General features: G+C 39.6%; 1 protein-coding gene and 1 long non-coding RNA gene across 4 annotated transcripts in view; one reads left to right on the top strand and one right to left on the bottom strand.

Annotated features, from left to right (window-relative positions):
* Positions 1–230: 230 nt before the first annotated feature.
* The window catches only part of ANKEF1 (ankyrin repeat and EF-hand domain containing 1), a 92,081-nt gene continuing 66,099 nt past the window's right edge, over positions 231–26,212 (top strand). The window contains exon 1 of the mRNA XM_070485564.1: positions 231–693. The gene's annotated coding sequence lies outside the window, so the exon portion shown is untranslated. The remainder of the gene's footprint in view (positions 694–26,212) is intronic.
* The window catches only part of LOC123277245 (uncharacterized), a 104,121-nt gene continuing 91,818 nt past the window's right edge, over positions 13,910–26,212 (bottom strand). For all 3 annotated transcript variants that reach the window (XR_011494559.1, XR_011494561.1, XR_011494560.1), the window contains one exon: positions 13,910–25,697. This is a non-coding gene — a long non-coding RNA (uncharacterized lncRNA). The remainder of the gene's footprint in view (positions 25,698–26,212) is intronic.

Raw genomic sequence — 26,212 nt, 5'->3', positions numbered from 1 at the left:
TGGAAATTACAATCCAAGTGAATCAGTTACATAGTTAAGGGATAAAATAAATCTTTGGATGTCTCTCCATCAGGTTATTCATGGTGAAGCAATAGCCCATATTTTACTTTTAGCCATTATTTTGTGTCAGTTGGGAAATCAAAAGTTTCATTTTACGGCTCTTCTGGTAGATACTTGGAGGAATTACAACACACTTTAGCATGTTTAGAAATGTCCTTTTTCCTGGCCACATCTCACAAGGACATAATTGCACAGTGGGTGCCTTCGGGAATTTTTAAATATCTTCTGTGAACAAGGAGAAATGCAGACATGTTGGCAAAGCTAATCATTTTCGTTGTGGATCTCACACTTGCTTTGGCCATTTTTGTTATCCTATATGCTATTTACTTAATAGCAGCCACAAGTATTTTCATCTCAGCCCTTTTCTATATTTTCAAAGGGGAGAGGGAAAAAAACTATGATTTCAACAAGGGCGGAGTCTGGGTAGTGGATTCCAGCAATGCTGCTGGGAAGCCGTTTGTAGGCAGCACAGAGAGAACCAGCTCCAGGATGCTTCCTTTCCATTTTCCAGCAGGAGAGAAGGGGCCTTCTTGCCCAAAGAGAATGGTTCTGTCTTCTAAAGAACAGGAGCTCTCTGAGGTGGAGGAGACACGGGGAAGACTTGCCAGAACGCCACACCCACCCAAGTGAGAGGTAATTTTTAAGGCGAGTCTGTGGAATGTTGAGCTTAATTCTCCCTTTTGTTACTGAGATAATACAAGTAACATGCATGCTTGAGGGGAGAGAAGAAAAACAAACAAATGCTTTTTATCACCGCCTTCCATTTTTCACAAATGGAGTTGTCTACATTTCAAAAATGTAGTCCTCTTTAGGGACTACAACCAGCTTTTGTTTTCAGCTGAAAGTCTCATTTACCTAGTAAATCAGGGGGTCCTACCTGTGTTATTGCCTCTCTCAATTATTGGTTAGACACAGGTCAAAAATGGTTGAAACTTCTGTTTCAGTCTTCTCTAGCAGTTTAGCTGAAAGGCTTGGTAGAAGAGAAAGTTTGAGAAAAGGGATGTTCATTCCAACTGTGGGTTGTTTTCCTTGACTCCAAGTGATAAAGACAATCAGCAGTTGTCCTTGAGTGCACAGTGTATTTTCAAAATGGTCCTTGGAGCAAAAACAATGCCTGAGCCCTTGAAACGGCAGAAAGGACACTTACTCTCTTCTTGGTTCGGTGTCCTGTGAACAGGGGAAAAATTTCAGGGTGACATAACACTAACACTTCAAACTCTGCAGCTGGACTCACTTGGAGTTATCTTGTTCCTTGTTAATTTTACCGCTTTGGTGCAGTGGAAGCAGATGAATCAACTTTGTCTTGGTTTTTTGTCAGATAAATGGCCACCATAGCTGCTCTGTGTTTGGGTTTTCATGGTATAAATCCATATATTTTATGGTATATAGATACATTTTTCTTGGAAACAGTATCTGGTTAGTTTGCAGAAGCTTTTGGTAAATTAATTCAATTTTAGCAATTGTGATTCTAACTTCTTAAAACCAAACCTTTGTCCCCATATCCGTCTCCATTGCCTAGTGGACTTTTGACACCTTAACTTCTTAAAGCATGTCTTTCCAACAAACTGTAAAATCATGTTAGTCTTTATGTAAGGTAACACTTAAATGCACTCTTTACCAAAAAAGTAGCAAAATGGTACTCAATAAGGACAAATAATAAGCTTAGCTTCATGGACAATAAATACTTAAATTTTTAATAGATTTTAAGCCTTCTCACTGCAACAAAGAAAAAATTAAAAGAAAAGAAAAGAAAGAACATAGTAACTCAGTGAGGTGATGAATATGTCAACTAGCTTGATTGTGGTGATTGATGAGGATTTTAGGCTGGTTAATTTTAAAACTGCAGATGAGAAGCAGGTTCCGAGGAGTGGAATTTGCTTGCCCTTTGATCAGAGACAGTTGCATTTGTGAAGGAAATCTCCATGCCTCCCTCTCTGCCCCAGGAGGAAGCCGGGATGGCCTTATCTCTGGAAACTCTTAATGGGGAAGGCGAGGACTTAAGTTGGTTACTGTCTGGCAACCTCATGTAAGTGACCCCTCCCCCCCCCCCCCCCCCCCCCCCGCCTGCAAATCCTCTTTTGTCTTTAGCTGAGGATAATATTTAAGCGGTGACTTCTGCCATTTACTCAATCCGGTTTGATTCTTATCTAAAAGTTGTGGGACCGCCCAATGGCCAGACCCTACGGGCACTGGTACCATTTTAACTTTTTTTTTGTCTTGTAAAGAGATAATTCACATACCTACGCCTTAAATGTGGCCTTACTCTCCACCCAACTTTGCAGCAGAAGCAGCAGCAGCGGCTCCTCCTGCCCGTGGGCCCTGTCCCCACGCAGCAGCCTGACTGCCCATGGGTCCTGTGCCCATGCCGGCAGCAGAAGCTCTGACTGCCCATGGGTCCTGTCCCCATGCTATTCTATTCTCTAAATAAACGAGCACTACTGCCAGATCTTGAGAGTCCAAGAAATCTTTCTTTCGACTCCTCAGCTCACCAACCCCACATCAGTGATTACTTCACAATGTATACGTATATCAAAACATCAAGTTATACACCTTAAGTGTATATAATTTCCAATTAAGAAAGCTGAAAAAAAATAGAGCAAAATGTGTCCAAAAATGAAAAGTAAATAAAACTCAAAGAGGGGAAAAAAGTGCTTAACCTTTTAGAAAACAATGAATTAACTTTAGTATAATAACATTATCCATGTTTCAGTCATGGCATTTATGAGTTTAATAACTGCTCCACGGAAGAAACCGATACATTTTGTTGAATGAGCAGGTTGTAGTAAGGGATTCTAAAATAATTCTCCATCACATAGTTTCCGACTTTCTATACAAATGTAGAGGGGATGACCTATCCTGTGGGATGTGGGTGCACGACGAGTCCGCACCTTAAACTATCAAACTATTGCCCCTACCTGCTGACCACCTGCAGGAAATTTACAATTACAGAAACATTATTTTGCTTTTTGAAAATAATGAAAATTGAAATGGTTTTTCAATGATAAGAAAACTCAACCACCATGCAAATGTCATGGAAGAGGTACGCAGAGTGTGTTCCTATCTGTCTTAATTCACTCAGCGACCTATCTAGAAGGTGCAGAGAGATGAGGACACAGCTCAGGCCAATTTTCATTCAGAGCAGGTAGGACAGGTCCCGAATGTGAGGTATTGCCTGGAGTCAGGGATCCTAGCGAAGAGCTAAGCGGTGGGGGGCGAGAGAGAGGAGCGTGGGAAAGGGAGAAGGGACATGACCTGCAAGCCTTGGGTGTCATCAGACTGAAGGGCACCCAGGCAAAAACGCAATTTTGCCTTGCATAAACAAACAAATTTTGCTTTGCATAAGCATTTGGATACCTAAGAAACTTCTACACTCGACTGTGCTACCTTTCAGGGGTAATGGGCCACAGTTACACCCCAACAAAGATTTCTTGCATGGTCTTTTCCATTTGTCCCAGAGCTCTCTGAACTCCTCTGTCTTCCTAATGTAGAGGATTAGGGTCAATGGTAATGATTTGATAAGACAGGAAAGCAAAAGAGCTTTACATTTTGAATATCTTGAGGTTTGCCATCAACCTTCACCACACAGCTGTCTTCAGGCTGCCTTCAGAGAACCTGCTGGCCCCTCAGGGCATTGAGTTTGCAGGCTCTGCCAGGCTCCTGCAGCTCCCTTGAAGTCCTTTTCGCATCCAAAGCTGTGACTGCCCCTAAGCCCGGAGGTGAATTCCAGAAACTCAGATTTAGTTCTGTTAAATTCTTAATGCTGTTGGGTGAGAATTCATTTCTGAGACATATTATTTACCAGCGATTCAACGAGGGCTCTTTTTAGCTTTATTTCATAGAATGTAGCAGCACGGTCTTAAAATTTAAAAGGATCTTGAAAGTCATTGAGTACACTTCTCATCCAATTAAGAAATATCTTCTATAACATCCCTGAAAGGTGGTCGTCCAATTTCTGTTTAAATATTTTTCGTGAGACGCACAAAGCAGCCTGTTGTTAAGAAGTTCTTTATAAAATCCGATAGAAATCAGAGTCCCCACAACTCCCATCTCTTTGTCCTATTTCTGCTCTGTTAAGCACTCCAGAAAAGAGTTGACTAAGTACAGTGACTTCACTGGAATCACAAACTCTAAGAAGAAAGAGGAGCTTCTCTCCTTATGAATTCCCTACTTGCTACTCACACCATTGAACAAAGTTGCTGTTTTCCATGTAAATAGCCCCATTTAAGATCATAACTCAGAAGATAAATTTAGGGTTTATTGTGTACTTTTATAAAGGATTCTTAATTTGTCTTTTCTGACTTCTTGTACATATTTGTTAATCAGAAATTTTGAAATTCATTTCGGAGCTTCTTGAAGTCTGGGAGTGTTGCCAATTTGCAGCAAAGAACGTCATTTTATTAGCACATTTATAACTATTAAAATGTAATTCTAATGCACTGACCCAGTTTCACAGCACATCAAAAATTTAATTCAACTCCAAATGACTCTCACAGATGTCCAATAATTTTCCAGTGGATGTTGTTATTTGGAAGTTCAGATGAACTTGAAAAGTTTGGAAAATTGGCAATCTTGTCAATACAATTTTTTGTGAATACAAAAACAGCAACAGTTTGAGTACGCTAATCTTTATGGAATGAGGCCCCTTTTATCAAAGATAGCTAAAAGCAGAGAAAATTGGGAAAGGGTCCAGCTGTCCCATTTCTAGTGGCAAGGGGACCAGCTAAAGTGAACCTAGGACTGGTGAGAGGACGTTCGTATGGCCACGATCCCCACGGCTTTGTTACTAGGCTTGGGAAGTTAGGGTGCTAGAAGCCAAAGGTTTTCTAGTTTTCTGGTTGGCTGAGGGAGAGCAAGCTTTCAGAAGTTGCAAGATGAGGAGGGAACTCAAGTCCTGGAATGCATACCTATTGTCCCTTTTTTTGTTTGTTTCTGCTTCTGGTGACATTTCTAACAATATATAAGCTTTTGGTTTTGGGAGTTCAATTAGGATCTTGATCACATTGCTTATTGGCAGTGTAATTTGAGTCAAGTGACTGCCTCCCTAGGCCTCCATTCCCCCATTTGAAAAGAAGGGGATGTGAACCCGATGACTGTGGGCAGCAACCCACTTACAAAATAGAGGAAGATTGCCACAGATGTTAGCTCAGAGCCAATCTTCCTCAACAAAACAAAACAAAACACAGCAAAAAAAAAAAAACAAACAAAACAGGGTAAAGGACTTAAATAGACATTTCTCCACAGAAGATATACAAATGATCAATAAACACATGAAAAGATGCTCAAATCACTGGGGAACTGCAAATTAAAATCATAGTGAGATACCACCTCATACTCATTAGGATTACTACTATTAAAAAACAGAAAATAACAAGTGTTTGTAAAGATTTCAAGAAATTGGACCCCTTGTGCACTGTTGGTGGGAATGTAAGATGGTGCAGCCACTATTGAAAACAATAAGGTGGTTCCTCCAAAAATTAAAAATAGAATTACTATATGATCCAGCAAGTCTACTCTATACCCAAAAGAATTGAAAGCAGGGTCTTGAAAAGATGTTTTTACACCCACATTCATAGCAGCATTACCCACTATGGCCAAGGGGCAGAAGCAACCCATGTGTCTGTTGAAAGATGAATAGATAAACAAAATGTGATATATACATACAATGGAGTATTATTCAGCCCTAAAAAGGAAGGAAATTTTTGCATATGCTACAACATGAATGAACTTTAAGCACACTATAAGCCACTCATAAAAGGACAAATACTGGGGCCAGCCCTGTGGCTGGGTGGTTCAGTTCACGTGCTCCGCCTTGGCAGCCCAGGGTTTCGTGGGTTCAGATCCCGGGCACAAACACGGCACCGCTCATCAGGCCATGTTGAGGTGGCATCCCACATAGCACAGCCAGAAAGATCTACAACTAGAATATATGACTATGTACTGGGGGATTTTGGGGAGAAGAATTGAAAAAAAAAGAAGATTGGCAACAGCTGTTGGCTTAGGTGCCAATCTTAAAAAAAAAAAAAAAAGACAAATACTGTGTGATTCCACTTATGAAAGGTACCTGGAGTTGTCAAATTCATAGAGACAGAAAGTACAATGGTGGTTGCCAGGGACTAGGGGAAGGGGGAAATGGAGAGTTATTGTTTAATAAGCACAGAGTTTAAGTTTTGCAAAGAGTTTGAAATACTTCTGTGGATAGATGGTGGTTGGCAAAATTTGATAATTACATTTATCTTCTGAATCAATATATAGAATATCATACAAATTAAAGTGAAGATTTTCTTTTCACCTGGCTATAGAACTAAGCTATAGGGGATAATGTTCTTCATGGGGCATTTTATATAGGTAAATTGTCCAAATTATTGTGGATTTTACAAAATTGCATAAAATACATATGCCGTATTTCAACCCAGACTGCACAGTAAAATCATCCAGACAGCTTTTTCAAAATAATCGTTATTTGGTCTGGGGTTTAAAAAAAATTTTTCCAGGTGATTAGAATGTGTGGCCAGAATTGAAAACTGCTCTCGGCTCTACTACTGAATTATCTTTATCAGCCAGAGACTATTGGGGTTCTTCTTGGCACTAATAACCATGGGTCTCCCCAGTGATTAACTAGCTAATCAATATTGAAGAATTCAATATTGTAAGCCCCAGCATGTAAATCCTACAAATAAGTACTATAGATTCTTATATAAATTAAAAACAATTCATAACAGAGTTTAAGGGCACTTTTATTAGATTTGCTTTCAGTCTTGAACAAGATGAGTCAATAATTTACTTGACATTCTGATGCAGTTAATTCTTAGGAAGGCGGTTCAAATACGTTTAAGAAAAGACAACAGTTAACTGAAGGGCTCATCTGAAGGCTCCTATCACGAGAGACCAAAGTGAGGACAACAGAAAACAATTACAGAATATTTACTATGTGATTGTTCTTATGCAAGACTCTCCAACTAGGTGACAACCATATTTCCAGAGGTTGGGATTCATTATTTCCTTTGGGCATTAAGCCATCATGCTGTAAATTTCCAACCCTGAGTTCTTCACACAGCTCCAGCCGTTCCTCATATTGCATCATGCGTGCTAAAAGTCCTGGCACCAAATTGAAATTATGTTTTTCTTCTTCTGTGGGAGCTATAGAAATAGACTCTATTTGAAGTCTTTGAACTGCATATTGCTGCCTGAATAATCTTGGTAAAAGATGACGATGGCACTTGTTTCTCTGCTCAAAGACTTGCTGTAGCTCCCATTCACCCGAAGGAGAGTAACGTGAATACCTTGATCTGGTAGTCTCAGCCTTCTAACCACTTAAGACCAATGATTCCCCTGTGGGTTGGCTGAAATTCAGCTGACCTAGGCTGGACATGGCTGGGCTAGGCTCCAAGCTATAGGTTGGGTCTATGTCTGGTCCTCAGATCCTTCATCCTCCTTGGACTGGGAGCTACTTGAGGTGATGGCAGGAGTACAAGAAAGACAGAGGGACCCTTGTGTTGACTTAAGGTGCAGGCTGGGAGTTGGCACAGTCATTTTGAGTCACATTCTTTTGGCCAAAGAAAGTCACGTAACATCAGTGGGGCAAAGAAATACACTCCTTCCATGGAGGTCATGAAGTGGGTGAATATATACTGAACAATAATTTAGTATACCCACGAGACATAATAGAATAAAAATGTTCATAATCAATAACATTATCAATATTATTAAGTGGTTCTTATTTACTATGAAATCAAACGCAGGCTTAACATTGTCAGGGTGAAGTTTTAATAGAGGATTTGAAATTCGCATGCTTTACTTTTTGAGATTTTCCATGACTCCAGTGAAACAGAGATTGGGCTCATTTGCTCGAAATAAGTGTTTGGAATCTACCCTTTCTTTGGCCATTTTTCAAAGCTGGAAATTGTACCATCAGGTGTCCTTTGAATTCCTTCCTCGACCTCCATCATCATTGCTGGTGCCTCAGCTCCCCCAGAAGTGTACATAGACGAGGCCCGAAGTCAGTGCTGTCTTGGTAGAGAGAACAGGGTCTTTAGGGTGGACAACATCCTGGATCCACCATAGGCTGACTCTGATCCTGGGCAAGTCATGTAAACTCACAAGTCCACAGTTTATTTAGTAAAACTTGTCCAAAATAACAAATATATTGCTGTGTTGATTAAATGAGATAAAATATGGAAATACAATTCAAAATACTAACCAGAAAATAGATGTCCTTATTTATAATTTGTCTAGACTATAGTCTCTGTAGGTTTTAGTTCTCTTCCATTATGTTTATTTACTTGATTTGTCTTTAGTTAGTAACCAGGTGTCATTAAGAGCAGAGCAAAATTTTTTATTTATGGATAAGTAGCTAACTGTATTCCTATATTAATTAATTTTTCTTAGAGACCACTGACAGAAATAGATTATAATAAAAATAATCAATTAGCTAATCATTTAAATTTGGTTTAATAATCTAAGATACCATAATCGCTTCAAAATTTTTCATTTCATAATAGCAGCTAATAGATATTGACCACAAAGGAGATAACTTATTGAAGTAAGTAATTTTTCCCTTCTTTTAATTATGTGTGGTAATTATCCCAATATATCTCTCAAGGCTTACTAATTCAATTAAATAGCACTGAAAGTATTTAAGAATTGCCAGAATTCTCCATTTTACTTTCCATATGAATGGTTTGCTGAATAAGAAAAAGTGACTAGTGCATACATTCTGGATATTTTTTTCATCTCAAGTTTTGCTCCCTACCCATTTTGCTAGATAACATCTCTATGAAACACTGTAATTTCATGTCACTGTTAATGTTGACAAGTTCAAGGAGGAAATCACAGATTTCTTTTAAAACAAGACTCATGTTTCTAAAATAGGCCTGCCAAATTTAGACAAATATATTTGGAAAGGCTTTTTATTCCTAAGGGTTATGCTTTTTACAGCTAGGTTTATTTCACTCGAGAGTGCTTATAATAGGATTTTTAAAAATAATGTAAATGTAACTTTCGTGGAATCGTGGGATTTGTGTTTATATGCTCACAAATCTCACATATGTCAATTAATCATTCAGAGAAAAAGAACAATTCTTGAAAAGGGACATGACTATAATAAGACCTGTGAGTAGCTATATAAAATCCATCTTTTTAAAGTCATACTAATGTTTTATAAACACAAATATATGAATATATAATTTTCTCCAATTTTTTTTTAGTCTGAAAACCATAGGCTCTTGCAAAGTTCCTAAGTAGCTAGGTAAACATTTTCAGTTCTCCCTGAGTCGAGACAGGCTCAAACTTTCAAAGTGGAAGTGCTAACCTCAGGGCATAGGATAACACATTCTGAGTGCCCCCAAATGAATTGCTGCACTATAGACTTCATTCCCCTTTGTAAAAGTGATGAAATAGTCTTCTTTTTAGTGAATAATGCTCAAGCCCGTAAGAAATCTTGGGGTGCATGAGCTGGAGGATATGAGTGCAAAAGGATTTTAATTCCAAGTAGTAACATATGGAACATTGATTGTCAAAGTGTTTCCGTTCTTCAACCCTTTAGGCTCTTTGCACTGTGACCTTACAAATCCTCCCATCAGAGTGGCTGCATCCCTTTACTCACCTCTTGAATCCAGGCTGACCTTTGGACTTGGTTAGGCCAACAGAACGTGGCAGAAGTGAGAGTGAGCCAGTTCCCAGCCTGGGTCTCAGGCGACCTTGAACTTTTGCTCTCTTTTGTGGAGTCCTGCCAGCACCTTGGGAATAGCACCAGCCAGACACGTAGAGTGGAACCCAGTTGCCCAGCCAAGGCCATGACCAGCCTATAGTCAGCTGACCCCAAACGTGAGAGAGCCCACCCAAGATCAGGGGAGCTGCCTACCTGACCCACAGCTGGCCACAGATGCATGGGGAGCCAGCTGAGATCTGAAGACCCAACCAGCTGACCTACAAACTTTTGAGCAGTAATATTCTTGACCACTGCTTCTGGGTTGCTCTAACTCATGTTGATAATGCATTTTTTTTTAGATCCAAGTATATTTTGCTTTTGTTTTTATTTTTGTTTTTTCTGCAGAAACTATTTTCATGCTAGATGTGCTCAAACCCACATTGGTTTTGTAGCCTTCAGGAGAATTCGTTGGATTAAGCACATTTTCACAGAAACTCCTGTAAATGTCTTTTTGTCCTATACCTTAGGTTACTATAAGCCTGATCCTACCACTGGCAAAGTAATAGCTAAATCATTTTCCTGAATAGCACTGACTATACCAAAAATCGAAGGGTCCAAATTCGAAAAAAATCTAGTAAAATTAATATTAGTTTGCAGATTTAAAAGCTGGTTCAATTGAACTCATGGTATTGAAAGCAGAAAAGACATTAAGATGACAGAATTAAGTCTAAATATAACTTTTCTCTCAAAAATGTCAGTATAGAAATAAAAATGAGTAAAAATATTATCATAGACTGGGTAAACAGCAAAAAATACATATTGTATAAAACACAGATAATATAAAGAAATACTGAAAGGGTAAACTTTTAAAGGATGAACAAATCAGGACCAGAAAAATAATAAAAAGTTGAAGGTGTGATATTAATATCACGGAAGTTCAAATTTAAGGAAGAGAAGCTTGAAAGAGACAAAACCAGAAAGATGCAAAGTTTAATCCAGAGAAAAAATTTACCCTAAATAATAGGATAGCAAAAAAAGTTAACCAGTAAATACCGTAACAACAAAAAATAAACCATAAACTGTAAGAATTGCTAGGAACAAAATAGATATAGATATGTAAGAATTTGAAATTCTAAACAAAAATTGAACATAGAGCAATAAAAATATAGTAAATGTCATATTCCTATAACAAAAAATATACTTTATTTTAATCACTCAAATTTATAAAAAATTTTCCATGTATTAGAACAAAAAGTAGAAATAGCACAGACTACATTCTAGATGTGCACACATACATGCAAAATAAAACTAAAAAATAATAACCAAAATCAAGCAGAAAAACTACAACTACCTAGAAGTTTGTAATGTTTCTCCCATAAAACATCTGAGATCAAAAAAGTAATCAAAATTGTAATTGCAGAGTATTTAGAAAGTTGTTATAATTAAAATAATAAATATTAAAACTTAACAGCAGAAGGGCCAGCTCCGTGGCCGAGTGGTTAAGTTCGCGCGCTGCGCTGCAGAGGCCCAGGGTTCGGATCCTGGGCGCGGACATGGCACCGCTCGTCAGGCCACGTTGAGGCGGCGTCCAACATCCCACAACTAGAAGGACCTGCAACTAGGATATACAACTGTGTACGGGGCGGGGGGGAGATAAAGCAGAAAAACACACACAAAAAAAGATTGGCAACCGTTGTTAGCCCAGGTGCCAATCTTTAAAAAAAAAAAAAACTTAACAGCAGAGAAAAATACATGGCCTTACATATCCACATAAATAGCAGGACAGAATGAAAAGAAAAGAATTAGCTACTGAAGACCAAAAGTCAGGACATAATAACAAAATATACTTAAGAAAAGGAAGAAAATAACAAAGATAAAGGCAACATTCATGATCTAGAAAACAGAAAAATAGTGGATGAATTGACTAAAAAGCAAGTAATTTGAGGTAAAATAGCAACACAACAGGTAACTTACTGATGAATCTAACCAACAAAAGGAGAAAACACAATTTTAATATTTGAAAATGGAGAATCAAAAACAGAGGAACTTAAAAATACCCAAAGAAAGTATTTTGCAAACTGCAAATAAATTTGAAAAATTTTGCTCATCTTGAGGATTGTCTTGGAAATAGAATTCACAAGATTGACCCCCAGTGAGAGACTATAGTGTATTTACATATTACTCTTCCTGGAAGGAATCACAAGAAGTTAATTACAACTTACCCTTTGAGGAAAGAGATCTGTAGGGAAAGGAGAGAATTTCACTTTCCGTTTCATCTCTTTCAGAACTGTCTGAATTTTCTAGTCATACCTGTATTTCACTTTTTTTAATCTTCTGGGTTCATTGGGAAAAGAGATTATGTATTTCTTTGTATTGACTCAAATGACAAAAAATAAAAGATAAAAGGGACAACTGTGGATAGGGTGCACAGGCTGGAGATCAAGGAGTCAGGTGAGTGTGGTGGTGGGCGGAGAGTCGAGGAAAAGGGCCCAGAGACCTGATTACGGGCAAGCTTCATCTGGAAGCAAGGGATGGGCTAAGTCTAATGGAAAAGCAGCTAGCAAGGGATCAGCAACCAAGCCAAGGCAGGGAAGGGGAGAGCCCATAACAGGGCATCTGCATGAAAATGGACCCATGGCTGGGCAGAGAGCCTCTCAGAGCATCCAGGCTGGCCTGCACCAAGGTTATCTTTGCAGCCTCATCTTTTAGTACATTTCCCCAGGTATCCCACTGGCCATCACTCAGTTCTAAAATGCATTATGTTTGTGTATGTGTTTGTTTTTCAATGTTAGATTTATTTCGGGAAAAATATCCAAATGAGGCTATTTAACACAATTGAATATTAACACTATTTGATCTGGTACTCACTATTTTTGGACGTGCATATTACACCAACAGGATAGTTACTGATCAAACCTGTTTGTTTCCTCTACAATAGGGCATTAGAAAGGGCAGTTTCCTCGTTCAGAAAGACAGAAGTTAGTTGAAATACAATTTGTTTCGTTTCTTATATTTGAAAGTACATTTTAAACAAGCCAAATAGACACCATATGGCTTATCAGTAACTTGACATTGAAGAACAATACACAGTTCGCCTTCTATTTCCAGTTTGCACACAGTGAGTGTTAATTCCTCCCTGCCTTTGCTCTTGCTGTTTTTCATGGGCAGGACTTTTATTTATACATTTTTCGTTTCCTCTCTTCTTCACTCAGTGCCTAGAGTTAATTCATATCCTCACCAGTGGTACATCAGGCTAGTTTCCCCTTCCAAAACCCTCGAGTTATGATGCCATTTATTACTCAATCTGATGGGTGGAAAATTTTATCTTTAAAAAAAGTTTAAAAAATTCTGAATATGGTTGAGCATCATTGAATATACTATTTGGACATTTCTCATTTGGGCAGATATGAAAAATGTTCTTTTACTCTCAAAGAGATGTACGCAGTATGTGACTAGTAACGTGGTTCTAAGTTTCTAAAACCTAAAACTTTGCCCTGTGTGAATCAGGAGTACATAAATCATCAGAGCACGGAAAATGTACCATAGGTAATTAAGGATCCTTTAAATCTATAACTGGGCTTGTTTTAGCAGGAGCAAAATATATCTTTACTAGAAACAAATATTTTAAAATATATTTACTTATTCTAAAAGCCAAGTACCACGGTCACCAGGTGTCTTGAGACTGTCCTGTGTGTCAGACATTATTGCAATTAAGGCCAAAGTTAGCTCTTAAACCTTGGAGAATTTTAGCTCTAGAAAACAGTAGATCAGGATTCTCAAACATTACACTGTTCATGAGTCACTGGACATCTTGTTAGAATGCAGGCTTTGAGTCAGTAGTTCTGGAGTGGGGCCCAGGACTCTGCATTTCTAAAAGCCCATAGGTGATGCTGATGCTGATGGCCTGAAGACCAGACTCTGTTTTAGGAAGGCTTTAGACCTTAGCTAGCTTGGCTCGTCATTTTATAGGCACAAAAAATGGTTAATATACCCCAATACTTGCTTTTTTAATTTAGAGAAACACACAGAATTTGCTTAAGTGTTTCAAGCTAAAAACATCCTATTTGTGTGACATAAATAATATGTGAACAGACTGTCATGAGTAATATAACATCTGTAGCTCTTAGAAAATGAAACATAGTTAATTAGGGATGGCATGAATTCTGTAATTATTGTTTTTAATGTTTTGTTCTTTCTAGGTCAAACCGCCATCTACACATGAATACCAATGAAATTCTCATAAACAAGCAGAAATACCCAGCAGGCATGAAGAATCACAATGCTTCAAAAATGCATGTATTATGACATTACAACCTCAGAAAAGATAGATTTCATAACTCTAAAAGCTCAACCTTGGAGAGGATAAAAATGGTGTTCAACACCATGTGCTAAAACTTGTTGAAATGTCTTCGGAGCTTGAACTATCCAGAGCCACCAAAATGTCCAAGAGTCAAATTGAAAATGTTTTTTCAAAATGCCTTAGCCAATCAAAAGCGAGCTTTTTTGCCACTGTGGCAAAACCGACCATTGCTTTTGCTGGTCTCAGTGTGGTCCAAGCGGAGCATCTTCCACAATCTGATTGAGGAACAGTGTGAAGTCTATGCTTCCTTCTGGCTTTGACCAGACGTAACTTCTCTCTCCACCATTAACACCCTGTCAATACTTTGTCATATTTATCACATTCTGTTATTTTACTCGCTTTGGTTATTTGTAAAGTTTTTCCCGTTTCCTATTAGATTATCCCTAAACTTTAGCATCTCAGCTGCTCTGTATTCTCAGTTGTGCCTATTCAAGAGCCGTGAATATTAATAAACACTTTTCTGAATCAACAAACCCCCATAAAATCCACAGCCACAGATATAAATACTGTACATTTCTTTTTTTCTTTCTCTCTCTCTCTCTCTTTTTTTTTTTTTTTTTGCTGAGGAAGATTCTCCCTGAGCTAACATCCACTTCCAATCTTCCTCTTTCTGTATGTGAGCTGCCATCACAGCATGGCCACTGATGGACAAGTGGTATAGGTCCACACCTGGGAACCAAACCCAGGCCGCTGAAGCAGAGCATGCAGAACTTAACCACTAGGCCACTGGGGCTGGCCCAATACTGTACATTTCAAGGAAAGGCAGAATGAATACAGGTGGAACGTCAGCTGAGAAATGAGCTTACCAGAATCCTAAAAATTCAACAAGAAGGTCCAGAAGTTAGAGTCCTAAATGTTTGTTCATATCTTTGTTCACATATGGTTAATTCCTTAAGAGTAGTTAATCAGCAGCCAAATTCTAGTTTTTAGACACTCCCACCTTTGTTCATTGGAAGCCATGACAGTGTCATAAGAGCAGTTGGGTTGGGAGGTGTATGAGGAGCCACTGGAAAAGGGGAAACGGGGGAAGCTTGGCATTCTGGAATGTGGAGCTAAGCAGCACTGGGCTCCCCAGAAAGCTGAGCTGGACACAGAGTGTGTACGCTGGAAGTTTACTTTAGGCAATTCTGTCTCAAGAAACCAGAGCCAGAGACTGAAAAGTTATCAAGCTAAACACCACTGTGGGCAATTGGGGCTCAGTCCTCTAGGGGGTGCTCTGAGGAGCTGCATAGAACACACCTCAAAATTGTCCACCAGAAGGGCCAGCAAGAGATTACGCATCAGCTTTCTTCTCCCATTGGTCAAGAGTTGCCCCAACAGGGTGTTCAGGACCCTGCCCTTCCAGGACTGCACATGCCCAACAGCTGAATGGTTTCCAGAAGGCATCTTGAGAGAGAGCAGCAGAGCAGCTCCAGCGCAGGAAGCAAGAGACAGGTGCTGCTGCTGACGTGGGGTGCTGTCAGGTGACACCTCCACCAAGCTAGTTACTATAAAAAGGCATACCAAGAGGATGTGACCCAGGGCACAAGAGGGGGCTGTCACCAGCTTTTAGAAGCACATGAGTCTAATGCAAATCTGTCTGCTCTGGAAATAATGAGCACAGGATCATACCCATCCCTTCTGGGCAATAGTCAGAGACAGGGGTACTCAACCAAGGGGCAGCCAGAGAGAGAAACTAGCTGGGGAGCAGAAGAAGCCAGGACATCGGGTGCATTGCCTTTACCTAGGGCCAAACTCCACCTTCTCTGTGCTTCAAACACAGACCAACACCTGGGTGGGAGTTTTTCTTTCTCTCTGTTCACGTTTTCGGTATTTAGTTGCTACTTATTTTAAATCGCCAGCTGAAGAGCAATGCCATCTGCCAGCCATTTTTATCTGCACATAAATTCAGTTACTTTATTGCTTTAGGTGCTCCGAGTTTTGTGCATTTTAGAGAAAGCTCTCAGCTTTTTCTGCTCATAACCTGTCTTAGTTTGGGTTTCTCTAAAAGCTGACCCTGAGGCAAGGATGTGGGTACAAGTTGTTTGTTTGGGAGGTGACCCCAGGAAGTGCTGCAAAAGAATGAGGAGTGAGGTAGGGAAGGAAAGGCAGCCTGGAAGAGTGTGTGCATGAGCAGGTTACTGGTGTCAGAATCTTTCTGGGAATGTACCCCACTGAGTGACGGAGAGCTGGGGTGTCTGGACCACAGGCTCCAGTTGCTCATTAGTTGAAGGTTGCTACTGGGAATTCCAAGCTGCTTGCATGGAGGCAGAGAAAGCTCTTCTGGTGCCAAGAAAGCCCCCAGGCTGAAAAGCAAGGAGAGAGGTGTGGATGGTCGAGGTGGAGGGGCTGGGGTGTACTACAGCAGTGAATCCAGAAGTTGGCTGAGGGCATGTAGATTGGGGCATCAGTAGCTTCTACTATACATTCTGAGATCGTTTTGCTATGGGCAAAATATGCCAACACAAAGAAAACAAGAGCAACAACCTCCTTCTAGCATCTGGGTGGAAAGAAGCATAGTTAATTAGTAAAGGATTAGAGACAATTAAAATTAGTTTAGAAACTGAGATTATTTATTACACTTTGTAGACAAAAACTTTAGAATGGCATTAGATGCCCTTAATAAAAATCCCCTTTGCTGTGACTGAAGAACAAATTGGGAAAGAAACCGACATATTCATGGCTCTGGCCTATAAACGAAGGACCTCACTGAACCATGTTAGATAACAGCGCTCGGTTCTGTTCCCATGTGAACACGTGGAAACCATAGGGGAGTTTTTTATTTTCTTGTACTAGTCATTGCTCTGGACCATCACTAAGGTGGAGTCACTCAAAGATGAGGGGAGTTTTGACCCTCTCTTTCTCCATCTGATGTTTTCTGGTGAAAAACCAGATGACAATGTGTGAAAACTTGGCATGAATGCAGTGGATTTCACTGAGGAAAGAAGGCCAGACAGAGCACAAAAGAGAAACGAGAAAGGAAAGACTCGCAGTGGCTTCATAGATTAAAAATTCACCCCAATTCTTCATTTCCTTTTAATAAAATTGTAAATACACACCTCTGCCATGGCCCCACGGTGCCAAGTGAACAATCCCTCCCCTTGATTCTGGGCTTGGCCCTGTAACTTCCTTTGAACAATGTTGGCAGACATAAACTTGAATGGTGGGCATGTCTTCTTGGCAACTGTGCTCCTCCATGAGAAAAGCATGTCCCAAGTAACTGCTACTCCTTCTCCTTTAACCTTGGCCCCAGAATAAAACTTGGTTCCAACTTGAACCCAATCCCAGCAGGTGCTTCCATCTTGGAACATGGAGCCTGAAGGAGAGCTGCCCATGAAGCCTATTCTAGATGACACCATAGCAGTCAACCTGAAAATCAAGCATGAGGACAGATGCTTACCGTAAACCACTGAATTTTGTGGTAAATTTTTAGGTGAATTTATTATGTAGCATTATTATGGCATTGTAAAAGTTCTCAGTAAATACCAAAGTATTCATCAGGCTACTCCCTTTTGAAAATTTATATATACACAGTGTTTAGTATACGAAAGTATTTATTATCCACAGAGGAAAGAGTTGAGGGAGGAGAAAGATGGAGAATGAAGATGGATTTTTGCTTTTATTCCATTTATATCTATAATTGGTAAATTTTTTTATAACTATGCATTACTTGTGTAATGTAGAAAAGAAAAATCTGACAAAAATTGTTTCCAGAAATGGAAAAATTTCATGAAACAAAAACATTATATTTGGTTAATTTAACTACCAAATTACCATTTATATTTCCCAGCAACTACTATGATGGATTAAAATCTTGCTACTCAAGGTGAGGTCCTTGGACCAGCAGCAATGGCAGGATCTGGGAACTGGTAGGAAATGCAGCATCTCAGGCCCCACCTCAGACGAGCAGAATCTGTAACAAGATCCCCAGGCGATTCTTGTGCATAAGAAAGTTTGAGAAGCATTGTTCTAAAACATTAAGCATCTTGATTTCTGCTTTAATCACTGAAAAAGAAACTTTAAGAAGTAAAATATTTTATTTAAATTTCTTTCCTAATATGTGAAAAGTACTTGAAAGTATCTTCAAACATCAAAGATAATTTGTGAAGATAAACCTTTCACAATATTAAAAGATGCTAAAATGTTAAACATAAAACTAGAACTTTTCAGTAACTAGGGAGACAGGACAACTGCGTAAAAACAAAACAAAAAACAGCATTTACATATTTCAAGAAGGGCAGGGTGAACTTTGTAAATTGTGATTTTTCCTCCTACATCAAAAATCAGTGTTTCCACTTCCTGAGTGGAGAGCCAGCCTGGGCGTGGCTGTCTGGATTTGCATTCCCCCGTGAACTGCACAGTGCATCAAGACAGGACACGGAGAAGTAGCCACCTGTGTTCCCATCACCATCTACAGAGGCCTCAACTTACTGCTTTCACATGTAAATCAAATCCATCAACCTCTCACCCAAATCCCACCCCAATTCCTACCTAGCCTTTCCCAAAGGAAGCTCCCTGGACATGTGTGACTCCACCTCTAATTATTCGTGACTATATCTGCATGTAGTTTTCCTTATTATACTGTCATTAGCATGAGGAAAGGGCTCCTGTTGCCTGGGCAACCAGAAGTGGCACAAGCATTGTGCTTATTGACTGGATCCTACCTCTAGTTTTTCTGTTGTGCTTTTGGATCCTCTCACTTTGTGGTCAAAATAATGCAACCCCAACCCCAGTCCTGCCTCTTTTCTTTTTTGCAGCTCTATCGGCAGTGTCCGGCTGATTTGTCTAATTTCTCTTGGATTTATGACCTTAACTTCTCTCAGTTCCACTTGCTAATGTTGATGCTTTCCTATTCCCTAATCAGACCCTCCCTTTTAAGTGCCCCTTCTGATCAAGATTGCCCACTCAATGTTTTCCTCTCCTAGACGTCTTTCTAAAGTGTTACATTTACTATAAAAATGACCCCATTTATGAAGTTTCCTTGTCTGTCCTTCTTATTTCCCTCCTTTCTTCTCGTGCTTGAGTTATTTTGCTACTGCAATATAAGGCTAATAGAAAAATGATGCCCCCTTTTATCATAATTCCTAATAGTAAGCTACATGAAATATTATCTGCCCAACCTCTTTTTCTAGAGTAGTGATTCTTAACCTTGGCTGAGTGTTGGAATCTCCTGGGTGGTTTAAAAAACATTGATGCTTGGGGCCCACCCCCAGAGATTCTGATGTAATTAGTCTGGGGTGCAGCCTTGGCAGGGGAGTTAAAAAACCTTCTCAGGTGATTCTAACGTGCAGCCAAAGTTGGGAAGCATGGAGGGTAATAGCTTTTCAACCAGACCTTTTGTTTTTGTCACTCCTTGGCATTTATGATGATAAATTACAATTTTACACTTCGTTTAAGTTCTTATTCCACTTTGGTCCATTTTCACTCCACTTCATTCTCTCCTTCCCCCCTTCTGTGCATTTGAGAAGGCTGATTCTCATAGGCTGTCGTTTTCAGGCTCCTGTCAGCTGGTTTTCAATGGTCTGCAGCCAGTGGGAGGCCTTTCTGGGATCCTGGAGTACTATGGACTGAATATTTGTGTCCCTTCAAAATTCATATATTGAAGTCCTAATTCACAATGTGATAGTATTTTAAGGTGGGGCTTTGGGAGATAATTAGGTCATAAGAGTGGAGCCTTCATAAATGGGATTAGTGCCCTTATAAGAAGAGGCAGGAGAGAGACGAGCTTTCTTCCTGCTAGGTGAGGATACAGCAGGAAGGCATCTGTTTGGAAGCCAGGAAGAGGGCTCTCACTAGCAACCAAATGGACCCACACCATAATCTTAGACTTCCCAGTCTGCGGAATTGTCGTGTAAGCCACACAGTCTATGGTATTTTTGTTATAGTGGCTTGCACTGACACGGAGGGTGGGAGAAAGGGAGAAGGCAGGGTGTTTCTCCCCCTCTTTTGGCCTGTGTGGTGCCTCCAGCTGTGTCCCCTCTGTGTCTCTAGCTCCTGTCAGACAGTGAGACAGACTCACTGTGCTTTCAATTTCCTAGGTATGACCTGGCCCATGGATTTTGTTAATATAGCCTCTTCCCTTTGACCCTCCAGCCAAGGAGTGTTAGTATACTGTTTTATACTGTTAGTAAATTCTGGGCTATATCATCATCCCATTTGGCATCTCAGTTTACTCAGTACCTGTGCAACCAATCGCCAGTAGAATTGTCTCTGTGTTAAATACTTTTGTTACAGGTTCTTAACATCAGCCCTGATATCAGTTCCCCACATTGAACCCAGCGTATACGGGGTTAAAACTAAAACCCACCACCCCCTTTCCTGCTTCTCTAGCTCCACACATATGTAAATACCTGTTTCTTTAAACTTGGACTCTTTGAGCTTTACAACTAAATAGGAGTTACAAATTGTTAAAAGCCTAGGTGGCCCGGAGTTGGAGGCACACTAAAGTTTAGCTAATCATGTGTCCTTGAGTTTGCCAAGAAAGACGCTGTCTCAAGAGTTTCAAGGAGCGGAGGCTTCCCACACCTCAACTCCTCGACTCCCAGCACTCAAACCTGCCTCAAACAAGAAGATGAGACAACGGCGAAGGATGCCCACCTGCCATCCTCCTATCTCACCCTCCCCCCGCCTTGCTGCAAGCAGCCTCTCAAGGCCAAATGCAGGCTGGAGGGAAAGCACCAAGCTGCACAAGCTACGTGTTCCCCCCTCCCCTACCCGAAACCCCAAATAAAAATCCCTACCCATTCCTCATTGGGGAGCTAGCAATTTTTGAGGCATGAGCCCTTGCTTTGCTCCCTGTGCCTGGCGTAGTAAAAACCTTTCCTCTTCCACTCAAGACTCTGTTCTCGTGATTTGGATTGGCATCGGGTTCAGAGACCGAACTTTCGGTTACACTTTGAACTGTTAGCTTCCATGGTAGAGTCCTGCTTGATACAGTTCTCAACATGGTGTCTAGTTTCCCAGATGCAAAATCCCTCATGCGCATTCTGCCAGAACCCACTCTGATTGACCCTCAGAGGGCAGGAGTGGGTGGTGTGCTAGGATGTGTGGCCTACATACCATCTTAAGGAGGCAGGTCTATGTCACTTTGTGAGATATATATATCACACGTTGACCCAAGATCTGTTGTTCCGAGTTACTACTTTAACAGTGGGAATATAAGAGGACTTCCCTTTCCAGCAAAAAACAACTACACATCACTAATATCAGGTGCAGAAGCAAAATGCTATATGCCCCACCCAGACCTTGGAAGGAGTTCTCCAAACCCTTGTTATCCCAGTGTGATTTGTGAACCAGGAGCATGTGTTACCCAGGAACTTTAGAAAATCAGAATTCCAGGCCCCACTGCAAACTTTCATTTATGTAATTCACATACCATCAAATTCATCCTTTTAAAGTGTACAATTCGGCAGGTTTTTTAGTGTGTTCATGACATTGTGCAACTATCAACACTTCTAGGTCCAGAGATCTTCATTATTCCAAAAAAAAATCCTGGGCCCATTAGCAGTCACTTCTCGTTTTCTCCTCCTCTATCCCCTAGACAACCACTAATCTGCTGTCCCCATGAATTTGCCTATTCCGGACATTTCATATAAATGGAATCCTGTAATATTTGGCTTTTGTGTCTGGCTTTTTTCACTTAAAATATTGTTTTTAAGGTTTAGCCCTATTATAGTATGTGTCAGTACTTTATTCCTTTTTATAACTGAATCATATTTTATTTTATAGATAAATCACATTTTGTTTGTCCATTTACCAGTTGGCGGCTGTTTGGGTTGTTTCCATCTTTTGGCTACTATGAACACTCATGTAGAACACTTGTGAAGAAGCTTCTGTGTAAATATGTTTTCAGTTTTCTTGGATACATACCTATGAGTGGAATTGCTAGGTCATATGGCAGTTTAAGTTTTTGAGAAACTGCTAAACTTATTTTCAAGGCAGCTGCCCCATTTCATATTCCTATCAGCAATGTATAACAGGCCAATTTCTCCATATCCTCACCCACACTTCTTTCTGTCCATGTTTTGATTATAGCCATCCCAGTGGGTATGAAGTGGTATTTCATTGTGAGTTTGATTTGCACTTCCTAGTAACTAATGATGTTGACCTTCTTTTATGTGCTTCTTGGCCATTTGTGTATCTTCTTTGGAGAAGAAAATTCAAATCCTTTGGCCATTTTTAATTGGGTCACTTGTCTTTTATTGTTGAGTTGTAGGAGTTCTTTATAAATTCTGGATACTAGAACCTTATCAGATACATGACTTGCAAATATTTTCTCCCATTCCATGGGTTGTCTTTTCACTTTCTTGATAGTGAATGCACACGTTTTTATGAAAACATACTTTAGTTTTTCTTCGGTTGCTTTTACTTTAGATGCCGTAACTAGGAAACCATTGCCTAATCCAAGGTCATGAAGATCTATTCTTAGGTTTTTGCTAAGAGTTGTATAGTTTTATCTCTTATATTTAGGTCTTTGATCATTTTGAGTTAATTTTTTGTATAAGTTGTGAGGTAGAGGTTCAATTTTGGATTATTTTGGCCATCCTGGGTCCCTTGAATTGCATATGCATTTTTGAATGAGCTTGTCAATTTCTGCAAAAAAGATAGCTGGGATTTTGGTAAGGATTGTGTTGAATCTGTAGATCAATTTGGGGAGTATTGGCATCTTAACAATATTAAGTCTTTCAATCCATGAACATGGGATTTCTTACCACTTATTTAGATCTTCTTTTATTTCTGTCAACAATGTTTTGTAGTTTTCAGTTACAAGTCTTGCATGTTTTTTTGTTAACTTTTCCCCAAATGTATTATCCTTTTTGATGCTATTGTAAATGGAATTGTTTCTTAATGTCATTTTTGTGGCCTGGCATTTTGAAATCTGAATTTTTAGCAAGACCTCTAGATGATTCTTACACATGTTAACAGTTTGAGAAGTGCTGCTGTATTCAACAAACTCAACCCAAGTGACATTCCACACAACACTGCCCAATTCTGTCCCATATAGCTGCTGGCTCTCCAGTAAGTGACTTGAGACATCATAGTTACAGAAAATGGCAGAAGGACCAAAGATACTACCTTACTGAGTAAATTAAATGTTTTTAAATAAGAGGAAGCAACTAGATAATATAACTAGGATTTTCTGTGTTAATTCCTATGCAATGGAAAACTATTATTAAATATCCATTTAATTTATGAGTAAACTACAATGTTGGCTTCTGTCTGAATTATGTGGATGTAAGCCATTTGAAATAATTGTCAGTTCTCCATTTCATTCTCAATGTATTTTTTGTTCTTTTTTTCAATAATAGCTACAATTAAACAGCTATATCTTATACTAAATATGTTTATTAGACCCTGTTTTGCTTTCTGGTTCCAGATATGACACTAATTACCTCCGTGACTTTGGAATAATCAGTTAATCTTTCTAACTTACAGTTTCCCCAACTGAATAATGTAGGAATTGGACTAGATTTCTCTAGCATCTCACTCTTTTGGCTCTACATCAGATAATTCTAAATTTCTATCATGTCAAAATATACCATTTAATTTTATGAACTATATATTTCAGAGTCAGTCATAAATAATACAAAGTACAGGGGCTGGCCCCGTGGCCGAGCGGTTAAGTTCGTGCTCTCCGCTGCAGGCGGCCCAGTGTTTCGTTGGTTCGAATCCTGGGCGCGGACATGACACTGCTCATCAAGCCACGCTGAGGCAGCGTCCCACATGCCACAACTAGAAGGACCCACAACAAAGAATATACAACTATGTACTGGGGGGCTTTGGGGAGAAAAAGGAAAAAATAAAATCTTTAAAAAAAAAAATAATACAAAGTATGATTCAGAATGGAGTCTGTGAGGTCTAACATTTTTATACATAGATGCAGCTACAGGTCAAATTCAACACAACATTTATAATCATAACAGTATATTCTCTCTAGTGATATATTTTTAGCAAACAATTGTTGATAAAACAAATTAAACAAAATACAGTTTAAAGAACTTAGGAGTCCCATGGAGTTGGTTAAAATGATATTTACATGTAAGTCTTCTTCAAATTAATCCTTTTCTGTATATTTAATACTCATTTTCTTTTTTTCCAAATTTCACATCAATCATTTTATAAAAAATCAATGTGCAAATTACCATATTGGTACAAAAGGCTGCTAACATGATGCTTTCCAAAGATGAAGTGAATATTTTGGTAAAAAGCCACCAAGCTAGGGACATTTAATACTTGCATTTCTTTACCGTTAATTCAGGTTAACTTTCTCCATCAGTCCAAGTTACTAACAATTTACGATGTAATAAACATTCTAAGATTTCTGCTAACAATTCTTGCCTTGATAAATAAAATCTATTTTCAGAAAACTGTAAAGATGGTTTCTTTCTCTGGTATCATTCAATTAAACATAGAAAACATCGCATTGCATGTTTCTTCAACATGTCCATGAGACTGATGATATGCTCATGTGTCCTGACAATAAAGTCAGTTGTCTGAACGTAAAAAATAATAAAAATACTTGTCTTCCTATGATAGCAATAGCCTAGGAGTACTTGGCAATTTGACTGATGCCTTGTGTCTTATTTCAGTTTCCCTTGAAACAAAGCACGAAACAGAGATTCTTGTTCAAGCGATTTATTGAGGGAATGCTCTCAGGGGAGACCTGTAAGAGACTGAGGAAAGCAGAAGAGCGCCAGGGAAGGGAGCTAAGCAGCCACAGGGATGTAACTGAAATCTAGCCTCAGCCTGATCACAGGAGGAGCTCTGGAGTGTGAATGGCACCAGCTGTTAACCCTGCACTGCTCATTTGATGCATGAGTGGTGGATTGCATCCTCCCGGGGAATCTCCTGGGATGCGGGCCCCACTGGCTCAAGGCAGTGCTCAGAAGGGGCAACTGCGAGCTATTAGCAGTAGCAGTCACAGCAGCTGGGGGGCATGCACTAGTCAGGTAAAGGGTCAGCATCTACCAGAGTCCAGTTCCACAAGTGATGGAGAAATATTTATCCAAATTCTGGTTATTAAATAAAACAATTGGGCTGCATGACTTTGATATATTTCCTCTAGCAGAGTGACTATGAGAAGCAGGTTTTCTATTTCTCTGTGTCTCTAGCCAAAGCCATGCTTATTTTTTAATTTTCCCTTCAGGAAGAGCAGAACTACTTTACAAAACTATATACATTCGGGACAATTTTTATGTTATGATTTCCATTTGAATGTGTCACAATATATTGACCAAAGATTCAATTTGGATTCAATATCCACCTCTATTATCCATATTCATTTTTCTAGTGGTCCAGGGCAGAACCTTGGAGTCACGCAACTTCTCTCACTCAGCCAATTGGTTCTTCTATCTGTAGATACTCAGAATCCACTGACTTTTCACCATCTCCTTGATTGCCATCTGTATAATGCAGTACAATAAATACAGCACATATAATAATGCCATAATTCTGTGTCACAACTACCCCTAAATTTGTGAGTTTATGAGTTGAGAAGTTCTGCCAGTCTCGCTCAGCTTAGTTGGGCAGCTCTTCTGGTCTTGACTGGGGCTCAATTGCATGATGAGAAGCTGCCAGTTAGCTGATGTAAATTGGCCTCAGCTGGCAGTATTGGCTCTGTTCCACATGGTTTGTCAACTTCCAGGAGGCAAGCTAGGCTCAAGAGAAAAGAAGAAACGGGAAGGCCGTTAATTGAGCCCATCAAATGAAATCAATCTGCCATACCGTCCTAGTCTAAGACATCAATTCTCATCTGGGTATTTGCATTTACCTAACTTCTCTCCCTAGTTCTACTTTTGCTGCCTTCCAAATCTCTTCTCCACAGAGCAACCAGAGCAACCCTTTTAAATCCTAAGTAAAATCCTACCATTGCTCTGCTCAAATCCCTCCAATGATGCCCCCTGTCAGGTTAGAAGCCAAAGTCCTTATCTTATCACCTATATGAGGTGGCCATCTCTCACCCCCACACACTGTGTTCCAGCCATAGCACACTCCTTCTGTTTTATTGACCTGCCAAGAAGATGAATATTGGACTTACTATTACCTCTATTAGGAATATTCTTCCCTTAGAATCCACTAGGCCCACTTCCTCACTTCTCAAATGTCACCTCTTCAGCGAGGCCTACTCTGGTCAACCTATATATATCAGTACCCACCCAGCATTCGAT

Source organism: Equus asinus, chromosome 15 (genome assembly GCF_041296235.1).
Source record: "Equus asinus isolate D_3611 breed Donkey chromosome 15, EquAss-T2T_v2, whole genome shotgun sequence".
NCBI lineage: Eukaryota > Metazoa > Chordata > Mammalia > Perissodactyla > Equidae > Equus > Equus asinus.
The sequence above is the reverse complement of the archived record's forward strand: the minus strand, read 5'-3'. Positions and strand labels throughout refer to the sequence as shown.